The sequence below is a fragment of the Protopterus annectens genome, chromosome 5.part0, assembly GCF_019279795.1.
Source record: "Protopterus annectens isolate FY-2018-M chromosome 5.part0, PAN1.0, whole genome shotgun sequence".
Classification (NCBI taxonomy): Eukaryota; Metazoa; Chordata; order Ceratodontiformes; family Protopteridae; genus Protopterus; species Protopterus annectens.
Genome location: NC_056735.1, coordinates 1,291,236,012 through 1,291,258,511, shown reverse-complemented (window position 1 = coordinate 1,291,258,511; position 22,500 = coordinate 1,291,236,012). Strand labels below are relative to the sequence as shown.

At 38.6% G+C, this 22,500-nt stretch overlaps 1 protein-coding gene across 1 annotated transcript in view; it reads right to left on the bottom strand.

The window, feature by feature from the left end:
• LOC122802355 overlaps positions 1–22,500 on the bottom strand; it is a 941,782-nt gene that overhangs the window by 592,455 nt on the left and 326,827 nt on the right. The gene's annotated exons all lie outside the window — the stretch shown is intronic.

Genomic DNA, 22,500 nt, shown 5'->3' with positions numbered 1-22,500 from the left:
TGGGCCTTTCCCCTTTTCCTTGCCTGTGTGAGGGACATTACAGATGTGGTGGCCTACAGATTTGCATACAGTAGGTGGCAATATGTCACAGGACAGGACATGTGGGGACAGCCAACCAACATGGGGGACATATCCCCAGATTTGTGAACAGATTCTATGTCATCTGTGCTATTATACACATGGTGACATACCTTTGCACTGGCATGCTGTCTACAGACTTGACACATGTCTGCCTGTTATGTTTTGTCTGTTCCCCAGACAGTTGGTGTCCTTTATAAATTAGTCGTGGACTCTGGGGAATGCAGTCAGTAAATACTCACATCTATTTATATTACCAGCATCATATTCCTCATAAAGAATGTTGCAAATGTCTCAATGTATGACAGCAGTATATCCAATCTACCCCTGTGTTTGTGCCTCTGTTCCCACCTAGTGATATAAGGGTCGATGCCTAGCTTAGTGAGTGGGGAATATTATCAAAGGCTTTGGCCAGATCAAGGTGGGCTGTATGTGTCACCTTCAATTCATCCACAGCTCAGGCGACTGACGCCAAGACATTGACCAGGTAGAATGAGCAGGTATGACCTACCCTTCACAAAAGTAAACTGTGTGGAATCCTGAGTCTTCAGATTCCCATATCCCTGTTTATTAGGTGCATGATGATGCATTCCATAGCTTCACATAACAGAATTGTTAGGCAGTTAGGGTGGTATTTCCCAGGGTCTGTAGTCACACCTCATTTGTGGAGATGGGTGACTGTAGCAGTGCACATTTCAGTAGGGACAAAGCCTGAGCTGAGGCTGTGCTTGAACAGGGCACACAGGTGCGGTGCCAGGACACTCTGTAGTTCATGTAGAACACAGCCAGGGATATTGTCAGGTCCCATAGAAGCTGTATTCTTGGCCTTGGGCAGTAGTGTTTTAACCTGTGCTGCAGTAATACTGAGTGCCTGGCAGTGTACTGGTATTGTGATTTGTCCTTTGGGGAGAGGGGTAAAGTTTGCACTCAAAATGCCAGCCAGTATATTGCCATTATTTATTGGCTCAGTTCGGGAGGTACCATTGTCTAACAGCTCAGAACAAATCTTGGCATTGCCAAGGAGATTCTTTACATAACTGTATGAGGCCTTGTGGTTGTCTTTACTATGTGCTCCAATTCTGTTCTCACAGCTAACTTTGTAGTATATGATGAGGGATCTCAGCTTTTAATTGAGGCTGATAAGGGTTTATTTCCAGTCTTGGGACTTCACCTTATTCCATATCAGTTCCCTCCTTCTGTTGTACAGTTTCTTTATGGCAGGGGACCACCAGGTCAGCTTCCTTTTTTAGAAGATGATGGCCCTGGTTGTATTGGGTATGGTGGTATCCATGCATTTGTGTATGTGTTCATAGTGCATTGTTGTTTGATTCAGCTGTCATGCAACTAGTCTCCATTTGCATGGCTACCGTGAAGTTAGCCACCTCTGTTTTTATGAAGCCATACTTAGCTTTGGAAAGGCTTTTTATGGTGGTTACTTATGCAGGGGGGTTGTGAGGGCTGTGGATTTTCAAAAGTGATTAATTTGTGTTCAGATATAACACGGGAGGAGTTGACTATTGTTGTAGAGCAACAGTCACCCTTGTTAGAAAGGAGCAGATCAATGTGATGGGCATGTGCATCGGTACATGGGTAGCTTTCCCAGTTAATGGTGGGGTAATTGAAGTCAACCAGTATGAGAGTGTTAGGCTACACACTAATATTCTCCAGGGTGTTTATGGACATGGAGTGTGAGTCTTGGGACAAGGTTGGGGACCTATAGCAGGCTACAACCTGAACCACTGTCTTACCCAATGTTAGCTACGCCTGCAGGATCTGTAATGCATAATGTTGGTCTACCACTCTGAAGGTGTGTGCATTCTTAATGAATATGAAAATACCACCACCTTTGGTGCTTCAGTCTAGGTTCTGCAGCCAAAGGTTGTGGAATGAATTATAGGCTGGTACTGTAGGGGTGCTTCCTGCTGGCTTTAACCAGGTCTCTGTTACAACACAGATGTCATTATTCCCCATTTTAGGGAATACTTCCAGTGAGTGCAGTTTCAGATTTAGAATTCTAGTGTGCAGCAGCATGACCCTCTGATTGCAAGCCTTTGTAGCTGTCATATATTTCTGTATATTTATGTATACACTAGTGTCATGGAAGCCACTAGTAAATTAAAAAAAAAAACTAGTGGTATGGTTTAAACTATCTACTGATTTTAAAGCCTCTTTTTGTATCCCCTCTAAATATCAGAAAAATGACATCCAAAAACCTTGTGTATACCACAAGTTTGTCCATTGTGTCTGTATTGATAAACAAAAACTGATGTTCCCACTGGGTCATCACTAAATTAGTGAATGAGGCCCCACAGTGTGAGCCCATGGCTACACCCACTTTTTGTAAATAGATGCCAGAATCAAACAAGACAAAGTTGTTAGACAACACCACATCCAACAGGTCTTCCATGAGCCTCATTTCATTACAAGGAGCGCCATGAAACTGTAACCTCTCCATCACCCATTCTATACCAATGGCACTCAGGATATAAATATATATGTATGTATTTATTCACCTTTCTATATATATGCATGTACGTAAATGTGGATGTATATATCTTTCTCTCTCTCTCTCTCTATAGATATATATATATATATATATATATATATATATATATATATATATATATATATATATATATATATATGTGTGTGTGTGTGTGTGTGTGTGTGTGTGTGTGTGTGTGTGTGTGTGTATTATGTATAGATATGTCCACATATATGGATCTCCATACGCATATATATATATATATATATATATATATATATATATATATATAGGTTTACTATCATAAATTCGAAAATCAGAACAAAACGTGTCTGCATTTTTGAATTTATACATCGGAAATGAACATTTCCGATTTGTCCTAATGTCGAAAACAGCTGTGTATTGTCGAAAATGTAAACGCGACATTTTCGCAATACACAGCACTCCATCCATCCCTTAACTACCTACCTAACTAGCCTAAACACAGTTATGCAGGGGCTGCCCCTGCACCCTCCTAATGGGGGCTGTGCCCCCCACACCCCGCAACTCAATATTCCAACTCTGAGATCGCACTACAGTGAGGAAAGGGGTGTATTTCCTAACCGCACTGTACCGCGATCCCCTCACATGAGCAAACGTTAGAATTGCGAATGCACAGTCCATTCGCAATGGTAACATTCGCTCACATCACCTGCCGAAATATGAAGTATTCGAACATCTGTTGTTCGAATACTTCATAGCCGTGCAAGTGCATGTCGGTATTGTGATAGTAAACCATATATATATATATATATATATATATATATATATATATATATATATATATATATATATATGTCTATATAGAGTACATGACTGATTTTACAGACTCCTTTCCCCACTTTTGGAGGAATGTACAAACTGATATGTTTCGAATATCATGAGTATTTTGTAAGGCTCAGATGGTGTAATGCTTTGATCATACTTTACAGGGCCCTGGGTCCAAGACTTGGCAGGCCTTATTATTTTATTGCAAGGCAGAACAGTTCTGAAGGGAAGGAAGAGATAAGGGCAATAATTAAAAGAGGTCCTTAGTGTGGGCCCCTTCACCCCCATTTAGACAGCCTTTGGTCATATTTGTTGCAGTAAGAGGTTCAGAGTGTGGATCCAATGTCCGACAGCACTACATATATAAATATATATATATATATATATTTATATATATATATATTTATATATATATATATATATATATATATATATATATATATATACAAACACACACACACACACACACACACACACACACACACACACACACACACACACACACACACACACACACACACACACACACACACACACATATATATATATATAGATCTATATATATATATATATATATATATGGGTCTACTTCATTTATTTCACTGAAAGTCAGTTTCCTGTGACCAATTCACTGAAAGCTTACTTCACTGAAAACTCATTTCACTGAAACTCATTTCATTGAAAGTTACATATAGCCCGTTCCCTCTGTAGTGCAATCCTGGAATTAGTATCTTTCCAGAAGACAAAATATAACAAAACTAAACTAGGTAAAAGACACTGCTGGAAATAGAAGCACCGAACACTTTAGGACCAAATCAAGAAACTCTTTAATGCGAAACAAATCAAACCAAACAGTAATGTAAAGCACTTTTCCGATGGCTACATAGACAGACATCTTCAGACAAAGAAAGCAAAAGTTTTCAGCATTAAGTATTCACCCTGTACCTTCCTATTAAGCTAATTAACCAATAAAAACACATCCCCATAGAAACAGTTAAAAGGCAGTAATTAAGTAATGTTAAAACAGTCAAGATCAGCATTTTCCAACTTAAAAAGCTACAAAAAAGTATTAAGCAAGCAATCGCACCATCCCCACTCATCAAACAAAACATTTTACCATAGAGTGTGTTACCAAATGTAATATTAAATGTTGGTTAAAAGTTTGCTTAAAATGAACACTTAAACTTGTTAAAATTGTTTTATACTATCTCTAGACACTTACATATATTGTACAAAGTGTTGTTAAAATACTCCAGTTCACAACAAAAATGCACACAGTTACTTCAGACCAGAGGTTCAAAAATCCATTTAGCTGTTACACTTCCAAAGTGCAAATTATATTCTACACTAAACCTCCAGTTATTATAGCTGGGTCAAACAGCAAGTCATCTATTCAAACTTTTTAGTTTGAAAATACAAGTTAGTGAGATGACTTTGTTTAGTCCTGGTGCCCTACTGGCATTTAGCCTCAGTTGCCAAAGCAATTCCAGTTGTTCCAACAATAATTGGAAAGGACCCCCTCTTAAACTGGGTACAATCTGATCAATAATTCTAAAAACAAAAGAATGCCCAGAATTATCATTGCAATGCCTTGCCAAAGCATTCTCCTGTTTGCCTTTGGCAATACTGTGTACATGCTCACATACCCTTTCCTTTAATCTTCTGTCAGTTTTTCAGACATAGAAGGCTGGGCATGTCTGACACTGGGCTAGATACACCACTGCCTTGGAATTACAATTAAACTGCCCACTAACTTTATCAGTACTTCCTTGAATCAAAAAGGTGCTACCAGTCACCATAAACTTACAAAAATTGCAAGCCTCACATTTGAACATTCCAGGTGTTCTAGGGCACATGGCCTTTCCACTTTCTAGGAGGGCTTTTACATTTTTACCTCTTCTAAATGTTACAACAGGTTTACTCCCCACCTTCTCCATTATCTTTGTGTCTGAACCAAAAATGTTCCAGTTTTCCACAAAATTTTAATAATTTCATTAGCATCAACGCTAAACAGGGTGATAAAACTAATTCTATAATTCTCAAGTCTATTGTCTCCCACTGGTGAACCATCCGTAGGTACTATACAACTCGAATCATGTGCAACTTTTTCATGGTTACATAAAATAGGTTTGAACCACCCTGTTTGTCTTTTAAACTAGATCTCACTTACAAGGTCAGACACCATAGCAACTGGGTACCCTCTATGAACAGACATATTAGATAGGGCATCACACTCCTCTAAAAAGGCCTTCTCCTCTGACACCATTCTGGCAGCATGGACTAACTGACTTTTAATAACAGATTTTTTTCTGGTGGTGGGGATGTGAACTTGTATAAAAAAGAAAAGAATTAGAGTACGTTGACTTGTGGTAAATTTTAGCCACATATGTTTTACCCACTCTATCCTTAAATAAATTGACATCCAAGTAGGTAACAGACTCTTCATGGAAGACACTAGTAAATTTAAAAAAAACTAGTGGTATGGTTTAAACTGTCTACCAGTTTTAAAACCTCTTTTTGTTCCCCTCTAAACATCAGAAGTACACGGCCAACTGCATTCCAAGTCTGTGAAGGGGGAGGTACCGGATACACTGTGCCATTTTTGTAGTCTTTTAAGTTTCGATTCAGTTTCTTTATTTGTTGTTCTGTGCTTTTTGTAATCTGTTGGTCAATAGATGTAAAAATCCTTCTATAGTCAGACTGGTATCATTCAAAGTCAGCATCAGATTTTATATCTTTATCTAAGCTAGTAGTATCCATTATTAGTTTATCAATAGTAAGTTGGTAATGCTTACACATTACCTCCATTAGTTCAGTCCCATGTCTATTAAATAAGGCAAGAAGTTCTTTATGAAAGTCTGATCCATCTTCCAAGCCTGTCGGGTATTGCCATGATCTTAAACCTTTGGGAACGACCCCCTCATGGATACACTCTGTGAAATAACTTACTTCCAGTTGCAATTTAGTTTCAGTAACAGGTAGTCAAATCTCCCTAGGTTAGATTTTATATTCAAATTAACTCCAGTCAGTCTCCTTATATGCACCTATTCTGGCCCAGATTTAAGTGAATGGAGGTTGCTCAACCATCCATTGAAGTCAGGAAGACCTCCTAATCCCGAAGGTGATGGAAAACCGTTGTTTGCAGTCACTGTTGTTGCTGCTCCATTGGAAGCTATTACAGTCGTTGTTTGTATGTTATCCATTTGTGGGGTAGTAGAACCTTTTTCCATGTCTGGAAACCTTGTGGAAGTCCCCTCATGTAGTGTGTCCAACAAGGGTGGGTCGCCGAGGTTGGGGTTATGTCCACCCGAGCAGATAGGTCATCAAGTTTCTATGCCATAACATTCAGTAGGGCAGTAAGATTACCCACCTCTGTAGCTGACACTTGAGAAGGCAGGGATAATTCAGTAACTAAGTCCAAAGATGTGTTCTGTACTCCTCCAGCAGCCATAGTAAACAGCCAAACTCAACTTTCAAAAACAATGAACCGATAAACTAGGTATACATTTTTTGTAGTGAATTGGAGTATTTTAACAACATATGTAGGTGTCTAGACATAGTATAATCAATTTTAACAAGTTTAAGTGTTCATTTTAAGCAAACTTTTAACCAACATTTAATATTACATTTGGTAACAAACTCTATGGTAAAATGTTTTGTTTGGTGGGTGGGGATGGTTAATACTTTTTTGTAACTTTTTAAGTTGGAAAATGCTGAACTTGGCTGTTTTAACATTATCCAATTACTGCCTTTTAACTCTTTCTATGGAGACGTGTTTTTATTGGTTAATTAGCTTAATAGAAAGGTACAGGGTGAATACTTAATGTTGCAAACTTTTTGCTTTCTTTGTCTGAAGAAGTCTGGCTATGTAGCCAGACAAAAAGCGCTTTACATTACTGTTTGGTTTTATTTGTTTCACATTAAAGCGTTTCTTGATTTTGGTCCTAAAGTGTTCGGTGCTGCTATTTCCAGCAGTGTCTTTTACCTAGTTTGGAGAGAGAGAGAGATCTCAGTTAACAAATGTAGATTCCTGCAGTGGTCACAGCTTTAATGATCATTGCTCTACTCATTACTCTACAGGTATTATTACAAGAACTATGGCGTTGGGATGGGGAGTGGTATGTTTGTACACCTGTTTCTACCCATATTCACATAGTCAGGGTTACATATGTGGACTTATACTGTGTGTTCTACTGACATACTCTGCCTTGATTTCTATCGAGTTACCCTGGAAGTTGGTAGCTGGGACCAGTAGCTGTGACAGCATGACACTTTTGAACATTTCTTGGGGGGAGACCACTTGGTGTAAGTACTTGTCTTGCTGTGTTGGACAGAGTATTGCTACTGGTTTTAGAACAAAATGGCTATGCCCTTGTAGCAACCCTGACTAACTGATTAAGATTACTTTTTTTACTTTCCCTCTTTTGTCAATTTTGTACTTATTGTATATGTAATCAGAACAGTTTATCTGTAACTTCTATGATTTGACTCATTATAAATGACATTTTCTATATATTTGTAAATAGCATTTAACTATTGTCTTCTTTATTTTTGTATTTATTGTTAACCAGGGTGTTTATATCTTGTAGATGATTACTAACCAGTGTGTTGTAAAATGTATCCCAGTATTCTGCATGTTTTTTCTATGTAAACTCTTGTTTTTCAGAGGGTGTTTTTTTAATAGGGTGTTAATATCTTGTAGATGATTCAAACCAGTGTCTTTAAAATGTATCCCAGTATTTTGTATGTTTTTTTCTATGTAAACTCTCTTTTTATTCTACACAATTTTTTTTACTTTTTCATCTGTTTTGTCCTGGAGCTTTTACTGAAAATGGACATATATCCAGTTAGACTAGCCCGGTCAACAAATGTAAAATAAATAAATAAAATAAATTATAGCTACTTTATACCTCCTGTCACCTGGAAGATCTATGGAGAACATTTATGTTGACACTACCTGACTGTTTCTATATATATTCATAAAATGCTACTTGAAATTATGCATACAGCTTACTACCACTCCCGAGATTCGTACTGTGGCAGTTTCTGCTAAAAATACATGTTTGTGTTTCATCAGAACGAGCTACTGAGAAATTGCTGTCTCCTCCTTGAATGTTTTCTTTCTAATTCTCTCTTGTTTGTACAATTTGACCTTGTGATTACAACATTATTTTATATACAGTCCTATACATACCTTTTGACATAGCACAGTATGGAAAACAGTGGTTAACACAACATTACTATTCTGATATCAGATATTGATGCATGAAACTTTCCAGTCATACAATACCAAAGTAAATACAATAAGTCTGTGGTTTTCACTTTTATTGACAGGTAATTACACTTTTATTGATATATGACTTGTATATTACTATTACTCTCCTACTGGCTTCTTCAGCGAGTAAAAAACATACCAGTTTTTAAATACTGCATGGTGACAGTCTACTAAGTTTTATTTATTTGCCCTACATAATACCAGCTAGATTGTTACTCACCAGCCTTGCAACACAGCCTTTGCATCCTAATGGCGTGGGCTTCCAAGTTCATTTGCAGCTGTACAGGAGATAAGAAAAAACATTTATGCATACCTATCCATCACAAACACAGGCTGGACTTCGGAGAACACTTATTTTGATTATTACTTACACACGGGTGGAGCATTCCCCGCCCAGGCATCTTGGACCCACTGGTCCCAAAAGGTCCCTCTTCCTTCACTTCAAGTCTGCAAAGTGGTGCTGGACCTGCTCACCAGTCAGAGGGATGCCAGTGGCAGTGGTGAGATCTCTGGCAAGTTGGTCCCAGGCCTCCAGTTTGTATTGGGAGCCCTGGTACTGGTCTTGCAGCAGTTGCCCTTCATGGTCTTTAATGAGGAGTCCAACTATGACCCTGGACTCCTGCCTGCTCCAGCTCTGCGCCTGAAAGTGCACACCTTCACCAGCACCTGCCATAGTGCCTACAGTGGGGAGCTACAACTGGTTATGAGCTGTATTCCCACCTGTGTGATTTAAATAGGGCTAATTTCCTGCCCTTTACTGTGATTGGACAGTTTTGAAACTGATGAGCTAAGCTAAGCACTGGGCAAACCTGCTTAGCTAAGATACATATTGCTTAAAAGGGTAGATGCTTAGCCCTGCTTACTAGTGTGTAAATCTGCTTAGCTTTGCTAAATCTTGCTTAAACGTTAAATTTCATTGACACCTCACATTTAGGGCTGCTACACTACCCTAGTTAGCATATACATAATAATATTCACTACCTACTTATGAAGCATACATTTTAGTTGTGGTTCACATATGAAAATATTTGGACTGCTGTGGTGCTCAGACCATGCCTAACTGTATGCGAGGCGAACGCTCTAATCATGGCACTATTCCAGTTTCATTATTCTTATTGTGTTTAGTTCTAATTAAATTCTTTCGACGTTTAAACACTGCTATGCCTAGGTGCACGATGGGCAAACTCATGCAGCGATGCTTAAACTTTATTCTGGACTGAAAAAAAAAATAAAAACATTAAACTTAAATGTCCAGATTTTTGCCTTATATTTTCGGTCCATTTGTCATATACTTGTGGCTTTGTGGCAGATTAGTGGCAAAGTATTAAAGACTGCAGTTAGTAAATAATGTCAGATATTTGAGTTTTGCACTTCATACCCTTTGTTTACTTCATGCTAATGTGAGGCCTGTCATTCTATCAACTTTATAAGTTTGTGAGAGCAATATCTCACATTTGTCACTCTTTGTCCATTTTTTATGGCTTTGTCCAGATTATGTGTGTGGTTTAGTGTTACTGGTGTCCACAGACCTAAACTCTCAACTGTACAGATTTTTGCAGAATGTCCAGATTTTTGCCTTATATTTTTGGTCCATTTTTTATCACATTGTGGTTTTCTGGAAAATTAGTGACAAATCATTAAAGATTTAAGTTAGAAAATATTGACAGACATTTGAGTTTTAGACTTCATACCCTTCAACAAATTCATGCTAATGCATAACCTGTTATTCTATCAACTTTCTAAGTTTGTATGAGAAATACTTAAAAATTGTTCCTAGCTGCATTTTTTCATGGCTTTCTTCAGAGTTCTTACTCTAAGAGGTTGAGAGGTATGCTGCGGACACACTCTTGCCATTACATTGTTGTACGGCAATTATGGAGTGCAGTGGGAGTGTGTATTGCGAGAGCACTGCTCTCAGACACACCCCCTGCACTCGTACACAGAACCATGTCCATTTAAGAGCACAGCAGCACAGCTTCATACATATGCATGGCGTACTGCCATGCTGCATGGGAACAGTCCCCTCCATGCAAGAATAAGCTATTCTTGCACGGAAGTTTGCTGAATCCCAGGGATAATGTTTGACAAATGTATGAGGAGGGTATGCTTGGGTAGAAATCTCACTGTCTTTCTCCAAAGATGTTAAGATGATCACAGTCATTAGTATTTTGTATTGGTTCACTCAAACCCATTTGTGCAGTTTCTTCAGGGACACTTTTTGGTAATCATTGTGTATGAGTTATATGACATGTATATAACTTGTGAAATCTGAAGTATTAAGGCTGTAAGGCTACCTAAACTCTTGTTTATGTTGTCATATACAATGATCTGACTCCTCTGCTCATTTTACCTTTTTAAGTGTTTTTATACATCACTATTTATGTATACATGTTCTATTTTTTACTTGCATTGTACATGCTGCATTGAATTTTGTTTTTGGGTTTTTTAAGCATAATTATTTATGTATATATTTTTATATATTTGTTACTTGCTTCGTACATACCGCCTTGAATTTTGTTTTATCGAGCCTGAGCTGTAGCTCATGTATGATGATTGGATGTTTGATTTTTTACACCTGGTTTGATTTGTTATTTAATGATTGGTTGGCTGATTCATTGTGCCTGGTCTGATTTGTTGTATCTTGATTGGATGCAGTGGCGGCTGGTGACTTCAAATCAAAGGGGGGCTGCAAGAGACAGCTGAATGTGTGGGGTCAATGGGAAGGGGTGTGGCCAAATAGAAAGGGGAGGAGCAATGCTCAAAACCACAAAAACTAACTAAATACACTGCCCTGGGTGCCTAACCGTCATTATGAGAGTCTAATCAAGACAAAATGAAAGGTAGAAGAATAAAAATATCTCAATGCATTGGCTGCATGACAGCTTACTTAATATCTAGATGGAAACAAAAAGGTTGTGAGGCATGAAAAAATAAATTACTGTTTAAATACAGTAATGGAATTCCAGTCAAAATCAAGTATAAGAAAAACAAGCAGCACTCAACTCAAATCACTTCTTGCACTGCAGTTCTAAATATAATTTATATTCAGCTTTATTAAAGTACCAAGTAACATGCTGAAAGTAGAAATCTCTGATGCCCCCACTTGTAAAAATGTTTCTTATCCAAAAAAAGACCTGCTGCCTGACAACTATCTACTTGTTTCATGTGGAAAACATGATCAAAGTAAAAAGTGAAAAGCAAACAAGAAATAAGCTCAACATACATTGCTTAAAAGGATTACTGTACAGGTTATGGACCACACGATTGGCATTCTGTTTAGTTTACGGGTAAAGCCTGCAGAGATGACTGGAAGTCTCCAAGCGTAATGAGCTTCTTAAAATAATGTAATCTGTCCTTTATTACAAATACTGTCATATGCATTTCAATACCCAAGGATTATACATTATCTAGTTAAGTATTCTCTACATGGCAACAACAGAAAGGCTTTCAATGTTGGCAATTCTTTAACAGTATGCTTATTAAAGCTTACTTGCATCTTACGATCTCAGCGAAGCTTACCTGATGGTCATTAAATATTGCTACTTAAACACAGAGCAACAGGCATTTTGAGTAATAAGCATAAATTAAATCAACAGTACAAAAAATATGACAGAAACCAGACCATTCCGCAAAAATCAAGGACAGATGAAAAGCCATTCTAGTACTTGTGTCTACCTTGGATGGGGGGGGGGTACTCTGCACATTTAAACTGCATAACGACTCCTTGCCTTGCTTCGACACATCCAGAGTCACTACACGAGGGAGCGGGGTGCAACAAGTATGTCACAATTTCAAATGTCTCTGGCTGACTGTGATGGCCCTGACACATTTGTCATACCTCTCAACCTCAGAGCAAGAAATGGACAAAGCCATACAAAGAAGTGGGACAAAGGCCAAAAAATAAGGACAATTTTTAAATATTGCTCTTATAAACTTAGAAAGATAATGGTCTTGCATTAGTATGAATTTTCTGAAGGGTATGAAATTTGAAACTCAAATGTCTCTCATTATTTTCTAACTTCAGTCTTTAATGATTTGTCACTAATTTGCCAAAAAAAACACCACAATTTTATGAAAAAAGGACCAAAAATGTGATGTAAAAATATAAAATAGCCACACCATACAGCTGGGAACCTGTCAAAGAAGGGACACTTTAATATTAGTACTGCTAACTTGAGCAGCTGACAAAATAAAAGAATCTACATGCATTTCTGAAATAAAAGTAATCTATAACTCTGATTATTACAGTTATTTCTTAATTGTAAACCCTCCATTTTTTCTTCCAAAATTGCTAAACTGCAGAGGGATTATTAGGGGAAAGAGCAACATTTTGAGCCAAAATCAGGGACAGTTGAGAGGTTTGGCTATACCTAATTCTATAAAGCAATTTATTTGCATGTACCTCTCAACCTGTTAATGCAATACATCTGCACAAGGCCAAATATATTGGGGGAACATATAAACAGTACTAAAAATTGCTCTTGTATAAACTGAGACAGTTGATAGAACAACAGGTCTTACTTTAGCATGCATTTTCTGAAGGTTATGATGTCTGAAACTCAGTGTGTCATTATTTAGTGACTTAATTCCTAAATGATTTGCCAGAAAACTAAAAATTTTATGAGGAACAAACCAGAAATAAGAAGCAAAAATCTATTCATTCTTTGAAAATCTGGATAGTTGGGAGGTATAGTTCAGCTGGGGCTGTCTTTAAGTTTGCCCCCCTTCCCCCTCACAAAATCATGGTCGAATGGAGCCTCCCCCTGCAGCCATTCCAATGATCCATTACTTGGCTATTTCACTCCATTACCATAAACACTAATGTGCATACTGATTTACTTCTATGATGATTTGAACTTCATTTGAAAGTTTTATTTTGCAATTTACAGCACAAACACTAAGATATCTGCTAAACAAACTTAGCATTAAAACCTCTCTCCCTTGAAACTCACATTCATTGAAACAGCATTGAAACCCACATTCAAAGAAAATACATTTTACCAGTGGCAAAACTGCCCAATTCAGAACATCTTTCCAGTAAACAATGAAACAAAATGCATGCACCCATAATGACAAAACTGCCCAGTTCAGAAGATTTCCATCAAAAAAGTCTACAAAAGTCAAACTTCTACAGTCCACCATTATCAGTAAATATGCACAATTCTACAGTCCACCATTATCAGTAAATATGCACAATTTCTGAAGAAGTAAAAAAGTCATCGAAATAATTCCACATTAAATAAATCTGCAACTAATGAAGAGGTTGCTGCTAGCAAACACCTTTAAATTTCATGGTTTCATCGAAAATAAAGTGTCTGATGCCCCTGAGGAATAAATTGCCTATATTACATTAAAAATGATAAGCTAGTAATATTGCAATAGGAAATGGATAGCAAACTGATAACAGGCTCATAGTTAGTATCTTAACTTTTTCAGTACGGCAGCATTCACCCCTTGTGGGAGTAGAACCAACAACCTTCTGCATCAAAAGCAAGTACACAACCTGTTGTGCTATTAACAATGCAAGCTGACTTAGCATTAGCAGCACTAAACTTCTCTTCCCCTGCAGCTCTCAGCTCCTTATAAAATCTACTCAATACTCAACTGCATCTCAACTTCGCAGCACAAGAAATCTGGAAAAAGCCAAATTTATTGGAGGGGAGGGGTCAAAAGCCCAGAAACCAGGGACACATTAAACATTGCTTGTATAATCTTGGAAAGTTGCTAGAATAAAATGCTGTGTTACCACCATAAATTTTACTGCCACGGTCCCTGTGCAAAAGAGTCAGAACAACATACCACTATGCCAAATCAGCTGCTTTGTGAAAGAAAAATGCTGTGTTACCACCATACAATTTACTACCAATGTCCCTGTGAAAAACAGTCAGAGCAACATACCACTATGCCAAATCACCTGCTCTGTGAAAGAAAAATGCTGTGTTACCACCATACATTTTACTGCCAAGGTCCCTGTGCAAAACAGTCAGAGCAACATACCACTACGCCAAATCAGCTCTTTTGTGAAAGAGCGGAAGACTGAAACTTAAATGGCTATCATTTAATGAATTCAGTTCTCACCATAGCTGTCAACCTCTTAGCACAAAACACCTGGACAAAGCCAGTAATGAGGGAATACAGCCCTCAAACATATTCAGTGAATTCGGTTCTTGCCATAGCTGTCAACCTTAGCACAAACAACCTAAACAAAGCCAATAATGGGGTAATACAGTCCCAAAAATAAAGACAAATTTCAAATATTCATCTTATAAACTTAGAAAATTGCTAGAATAAAAGGTTGTGTTACTATGTATTTTCTGAAGAATATGAAGTCTGAAATTGAAATGCCTGTCAATTTTACTTCTGATGGAACAAAAACTATTTTCAGCAGAGGCCCAGGGAGAAATACTGCAGACACATGTCTTTGTAAAATGGCAGGACACCAGAACAAATCCACACAAACACAGGGATGAGATGCAGACTCCACACAGAAGGCACCCCAGCCAAGAATCAAACCAGAAAACCTATAGCTGTAAGGCAACAATGCTACCACTGTGCCATTAAATATGTAAGGAATTAAACATTCAGAAACCTGAAGTCTGAAATTCAAATGCCTTTAAATTTTATTTAACATTTGTTAATCAGGACAGTCTGACTTGGAACAAAAAAACAATTTTCAGCAGAGGCCCAGGAAGAAATAATGGAGACATGTCTTTGTAACATGGGAGGACACAAAAGCAAACCCACACAAACACAGGGAGAAGATGCAGACCCCACACAGAAGGCACCCCAGCCAAGAATCAAACCTGAGAAACTGCAGCTGTGAGGTAACAATGCTACCACTGCACCATCAAATATCAAGCATTGCAACATTTAGAAACCACAGATATTATGAGGAACAGATCAGATCAAACGTGAGGCAAAAATATGCAATTTCTTTACAAATGGTGGTGGGTAGGGAATTCAGGTCCTTAACACCTGCATACAAGGTACAGGGTTCAAGCCTGAGGTATTCCCTACCACACCACCATGAGTTTGTAATAGCCACCAGTATATAACAACTGGGGCATTCACACACACACACCCCATCCATAGCGCAATGTAGATCCCATCACCCTTCGACCCCTTACCTTCCATAGCTGTCCGCAATCCATATAGCTGGGCCATTAAATCCACATCCATAGCTGGCGCATCCGAGCACATACGCGAGATCCCCAATGAGACTCCTGGAGCACATCCACCACGCGAGATCCCCGATGAGACTCCAACCTGCCGACATCGCAGTCCGAGTCCGATCTGTTCCCAGCGACAGTTTATGCAGGTAAAACTGCATAGACTTCTGGGAGCTCTGCTCTTACATGTTTCCCAGTCTGGACTGCTGCTGAAACAGTCTGCGCATGCTCCAGACTGTCTCAGCAGCAGTCTGGACTAGTGCGCATGCGCAAAAATCTGCGATTTTTGAAATTTTTTTTATCATTTATTTTTCTTTTATTTTCTTTATTTTACATCTGGGGGGCTGCAGTCCGGCAGTCCAATAGCACGGGCCGCCTCTGATTGGATGTTTGAACTGTCTTGGTTGTTACTTTTGTGTATATATATATATATATATATATATATATATATATATATATATATATATATGTGTGTGTGTGTGAGTGTAAAATATGGATACCTATTTTTCTGATCTGAAAAAGTGATATACATTATCATGAAAGCATTTACCATTTTTAATTATTTTTCAATAAAGTTTTGTCATTTCTGCCGTGTTTCAGCGACTGCCTTTTTTCTTCGGTTTACTGTTGTACTGTGGTTTGTGGATGCTGTTTACCTTCGAGTGGCTGCATTTTCATACTGTTATAAAATAACACATGTCATGTTGACCACAACAGACATTTTGTTCCAGGTTTGCTGAATGGATAGCAGAAACAAGCTGATTTGGAATCTTACAAGTAAAAAGACCAAAATATTGGGATTGTGATTCATAAAGTAGCATTATATCATGTCCAGAAAAAAAAGGGAAAGAAAACAAAAACAAAAAGTGGAAGCAAGGTACTTTTAAAGGATATTGTACATTGGCAGTAGTAGATAAGCATTTCTCCAGCCAAGATCCAGCACCTACCTTGAGGAATGAATACATATATATCTTGCCACAAGTGTTTGCAGATCCTCCTTGGTAGCAGTTTTGAAGATTGTTGCATCACATATTAGAAAGAATGAGGCAGGGGGCATGGCCAAGATGGTGAGCAATTAACAGCACTGTTTTTTAGCTCTGCTTCATTTTAACATCTCTGACAGGATTTTTACTAAAAAAACTCAAATCAAATATTTAAAAACTTGCAAATTTATAGTTGAGCATCTACTGAAAGATTTACTACAAATAAATAACAAGTTTGAAACTCTTTTAATTGTGTTTTCCTGTCAAGAAAACTAGAAAAAAATAATTGTCTCAGAATGAGCCCCTCTAAGCCCAGTGCACAGGACAGTTCTATGAAAAAAGACATGCAGGCTATACTAAGTAACATCAGTGAGTTATCTGTAAAAATATATCAATTAGAAAGCAAAATGGATGATTTTAAAGAGGAATGTAAAAAACAAGTTGAAGTGCTGAGTGACTCTCTTACAGCAATCCTCACAAATCTCAAGTATCGAAGAAGCAATGTCTGTTTTTTCTGGAAGATTACTTGAAAATGAGAAGAACACTGAATTTCTTCTGAAACAAAATAACTTATTCTGGGACAAAATAGAAAACTTAGAGAACAGATGCAGAAGGAATAACATCTGGATTTATGGGATTCCTGAAACAGAAGAGGGAGACAGTGTGATTCAATTCCTTAATACCTTGTTGCCTAAAACTTTGAACCTGCCTGAAGCTTTTTCTTTTGGCATTGAAATGGCACATAGATCACTTTCTAACTCATCTTAAAAAAAAAACACCTTCTCCAAGGTCAGTGATTGTAAGATTTTTCCTCAAGTCAGGATAAGGATTTAATCTTGAAAGATGTATGGACTAATCATCCAGTTAAAACTAAAGGAAATACTATAAGATTTGATAATGACTATTCTACATTAGTGATATCCAAGAGAAAAACATGTGTGCCACTTGTTAAAAGCTTAAAGATCAGCAATATTAAAGTACACATCTTGTTTCCAGCAAAAATAAAGATTCACCTTCCAGAAAGAAAGAAGATTTTTAACACCTTGGAAGATGCAATGGACTTTATATAGAAAAATAAAATCCTAGAAAAAATAGAAGAAATGGACTGAAATCTATCAACTTCTTTGAATAAACTGCAATAAGAGATGGCTGGTTAATAAAAGACAAAAACAGTAAAAAAGTGAAGGAAAAATGAAAATCAATGTATTTCATAGTTATTAATTCTTATTAATTTAAATAAGTGCTTGAATACGTATGAACAGGTGCTGCATATTACTTTTTACAAAATAAACTGTGTATTTCTTTCTTTCCTTTCTTCAAATGGTTACTAGTTTCCTTTCTAAAATGTTAGAATTTAATTCTTTTAGCTATATATGAAATTAAACCCACTTATTTTCACTTAAAGTTTAAAAGGTTAAACTATGCATCTTATTAAAAGTTAAACATTTTTATGATGAAACTTATGTTAGGTGGTCAACTTTCTGATATCTTGGCATAGTTGAGTAATGTATTATTAAATATATTATGAGATGCAACAAATGACACTAAAGAAGCATGTTAAGTTACATTCTTGGTTCATAAAATGGTCCAATAGTGTGCTACTGATAATATACTTGACATGCAATTGCACCCAGGAAAGTCATGCTATATTATGAACAAAGAATAAAAAATATAGATTTTTACATATAGAAACATTATTTGAATTATATCAAATAATCGGAGTAACACTCACACGTTTACATGTTAAATCTGGATCACACATAACTATCATTCTTTTAATTCATGTTTATATGCTATGTCTCCTTTAAAAAATGACAGTCTGCTTTTTATTAAACATTTCATGCAAACAGTGCTTGCTGAATTATTAAATGTTATTTCATTGAATGCAATGGCTTTTTGTTGGTTGGGATACTTTGAGATTTTTTTTTTCGGCGGTTTGGAGGTGTTTGAGGGATTGGTGTGTGGTATAGAGGCGGCTTGGATTCACTTGTGGGTGTTTTTGTGTGAATAGTAACTTCATTTCCAAGCCCTTATCATGAAAACCAACTTGAAACAACTTAGAGCCATGAACACTTTTGTGATGTTGTGGGAGTTCTGAAAATTCTAAGAACTGTCCGGGTTACTTCTTCCTGTCTAAAAGTAAATAATCATAATATTTTTGATCATATGATAAGATTTCAAAGAATACAAGTTAGATAATAAGCAAAAGACAGTCCTCGGGATTCATTAAACAAAAATGTCCATGCAGGAACAGTGTAGCCACTCCTGCAAGGAATATGGCCGCCGAGCAATTCAGGAAACATCCGATCTGGCATGCACAAGCCTGCTGACACTGTTCGTGCATAGAAAGCCATGCAGAATGCTAATTACCTCATTTGCTGGTGAAAACCATGCAAATGAGGTGAATTACCAATTCAGGAAGCAGGCAGGCATCCGTGCAGGAACAGTGCTAGTTGTAGAAATGCGTTTGGTTACTAACCGAACACATTTCTGCAAATAACAAAATGGAGGCATGACAGCTGAAATAAAAGCATGTATTATAAACTTTAGGCATGCCTATGGCCAAATATATGGCCATTGACATGGGAAAGTGTTTAATTTAATAAGAAATCAAAGTATTTGTTTTGGCCATCTTGGTCGTTTAAGCATAGGGCAGTGCCATGCAAACGGGATTGTGCCAAAAATAAAAAAAAAAAATATTAAAACACAATTTTAGGGGAAATCTGCATTTTGCCAATATAGTCAATGGCATGCAGAATCAAAACATTACCAGGGAACACTGGTCATCAAGGGGAAAGGCTCCATGTCTGGGCAGTAACTATGGACTAAGGCAGTGGGGTATGCAAATGAGGGGAAATGTACTGAATCACAAAATATTCTTAGTCCACACACTGCACCTAACCGTGTAGTTGCTAGAACAGGATAGTGTAGGCAGGAGGAGCAGCTAACTTGAAAAGGGGTGTGTCATGCTTACTGTAAGCACATTGGAGCTCCATTTCCCGAGTTTGCAATTAGCTAACACAGGTAAGCAAGGGAGTATGTTTGAGTCTGTAATGTCTTACACCATGAAATGAAGACATGTTCGCATCCAGAGAGGGCCATTTCTGCTAAAATGTATTTGCCTTAGCTAAATGGGTATGTGCGATGCGCACTGGGACTTAAACAAAAAAAAAAGGGGGAAATAGCAGCACTGTTTACATTTAGGCAGTGGGTTTGCACACTGCACCTCAGGGCTTAAAAGGACAGAACTGGGAAGGGGAAAAAGAAAAAAAGAGAAATAGCAAAATACAGCCACTCAAATACAAGTAAAATAGCTGGCTGTGGAATGTCTCAAAGTCAGCCAATCACACAGGCAGCAGCAGCACACTACTATAAACTATGCAAACACCTTCCAGTCTGGTTTTTCCCACAAACTCTGCACCATAGGTGTACACATATGGGGGAATTTTAACCGTGAAAACTAGCAGAAAGTGTTAAGGGCTGCTGTCGCTTTGATCTATCAGTATGTGCAAGAGGCTGAAGGCGCTGAGGAGGATAATGCTGACAACTGACTCAGACCGAGGAGGAGGAGAAGAGTGTTCAGACACAGGGTAACCTATCTGGAGATAGTAGAGAGCTACAGGGTGGACAGGGACATACTTCAGCAACTCGTTGAGCTGTGCCGGCCTCACCTCAGACCCAGAATCAACAGAGGGGAACTCACCCCAGTGGATATCAAAGTATATGTAGCCTTAAGAATACTAGCTACAGGTACCTTACAAAGACCAACTGGGGATTTCTTGAGGGTCTCACAGGTATCTGCGTCCAGGATACTCCTCCAGTTCCTGGATGACATGCCACCATATGCAGCTGAGCACATTTACTTCCCCAACACCCGTGACCAGAGGGCCAGCAATATGCGTCTCTCTTCCACTGTGTAGCAGAATACCCAGAGGTACTGGGTGCCATAGACTGTGCACGCATCCACATCAAAGCACCACCCAGTGACCAGGGTAGGGTCTACCTAAACTGCAAGGGGTTCCACTCCATCAACTGCCAGGTCATGTTTGATGTCCAGGGCATTAAAATGAATGTGTGTGCTGACAGCCCTGGAAGTTATCACGACTCCCATATTTGGCATTTGTCACAGCTGTACCAGGCATTTGCCAGTGGGGGCATCCCATATAGCCATCTGGTGGGGGATGCTGGCTGTGCACTGGTGCTGTGGCTGATGACACCCATCAGAAATCCAAACACACACCCACACAAGAACACCATAATGAGGCACACGCACAAACCAGGATCATTATAGATCATGTGCTTGGGATGCTCAAGTCACAGTTCCGCTGCCTTGACATATGTGGTGGAGCCTTGCAGTACTCTCCAGCCACATGTGCACACATGTTCATAGTATGTGCCATGCTACACAATATGATCCTGCAGCAACAGCTGCAACAGAAACAAAATGAGGAAGGGCCACACAGCCCCCCCACCATTGCCAAGGTCTCCACAGGCACAAAGGGACTCAGAGGAGGAATATCCTGAGTCTGCCCTTATAAGCAGAAGGAGGCATGCCCGGTATACCCTGGCCTTGGCAAAGAGGCAATGCATGGTACATACACTGACACTGTAGGGCCTGAGGGACTGACATCTCTCTCTCTGACTCACACACACAGTAAAATGGATGCCAAACATCACACCACCTATACTGTGTACTGCATGCATCCAACATAGTCAGCTCTCAAGCACTGTCCTTACAACTGCCTCAGGCACAAGGTAAGTCAGTCTTCTTAACAATAAATGAAGGAGTAAAATGTTCTGATATCATACCTATGGTATTAATGCAAGTATGCAAGGGAATGGGGTGGCTTACTGGAATAGTAGCAGACAACTGACAGCTATGTGGGACAACAGGAAGGGTATGCCCAGTACTGGCTTACCCACACTATGCAGTACCACCCTAGTTGACAAATACCACTGCAGTATATGTGTTGAGCCAAATAACTGGGGGGGGGGTCATAGGTCACATGCATGGATGTCAAAGTGGGGGTCCCATACTCACCCCCAGCCTCACCCAGCAGATCAGCTATAGAAAATCATAGAGAAATGTCTGGCAAAGGCTCCCACATGAAGACATTCATAAAATTCTCATGTACAGACTTATACAGTGATATCACAGCAGGTCTGGCAGTGGCAGTATGGCTCTGTAAGGTAAGAAGTCTGAAACTAAAAATGTTTATGCCAGACAATCTGAGCTGTGGTCGATACTGCTGTGCTTCTAGTCTCAAATATATGGCACACCACTATGCTAAATGAGACCAAAATTTTAAGCAAATATCAACACAGTCTGTGCAAATGTGTATTGTGTACAGATGTGTCATCCCCCACCCATAGTCCCATTAAAATGCAGTAACATGTCCCTAGCCTTAAGCAGCATCCAGCTGTCAACTAGAGTGATGCCTCATCATGAACAGAAAGCAATTGTCAGTAACACCCAGTCAACATAATGGTGCCATCCCTGGGGTGTCCACTGCCTGGCAGCCTGGGAACAAATGATCATCAGAATGCACTGCCTTGCAACATATGGCTTGCATCTGTCACACCTGGCCTACAGGCCTCTGGCAAGTACCCATGCCTTACCCACAGTGCCCTGTTAGGGAGTGTCATGGGGTCCATGACACCAACACAACACAGCCTACAAAATGCAAAGAAAGGCCATGCTGC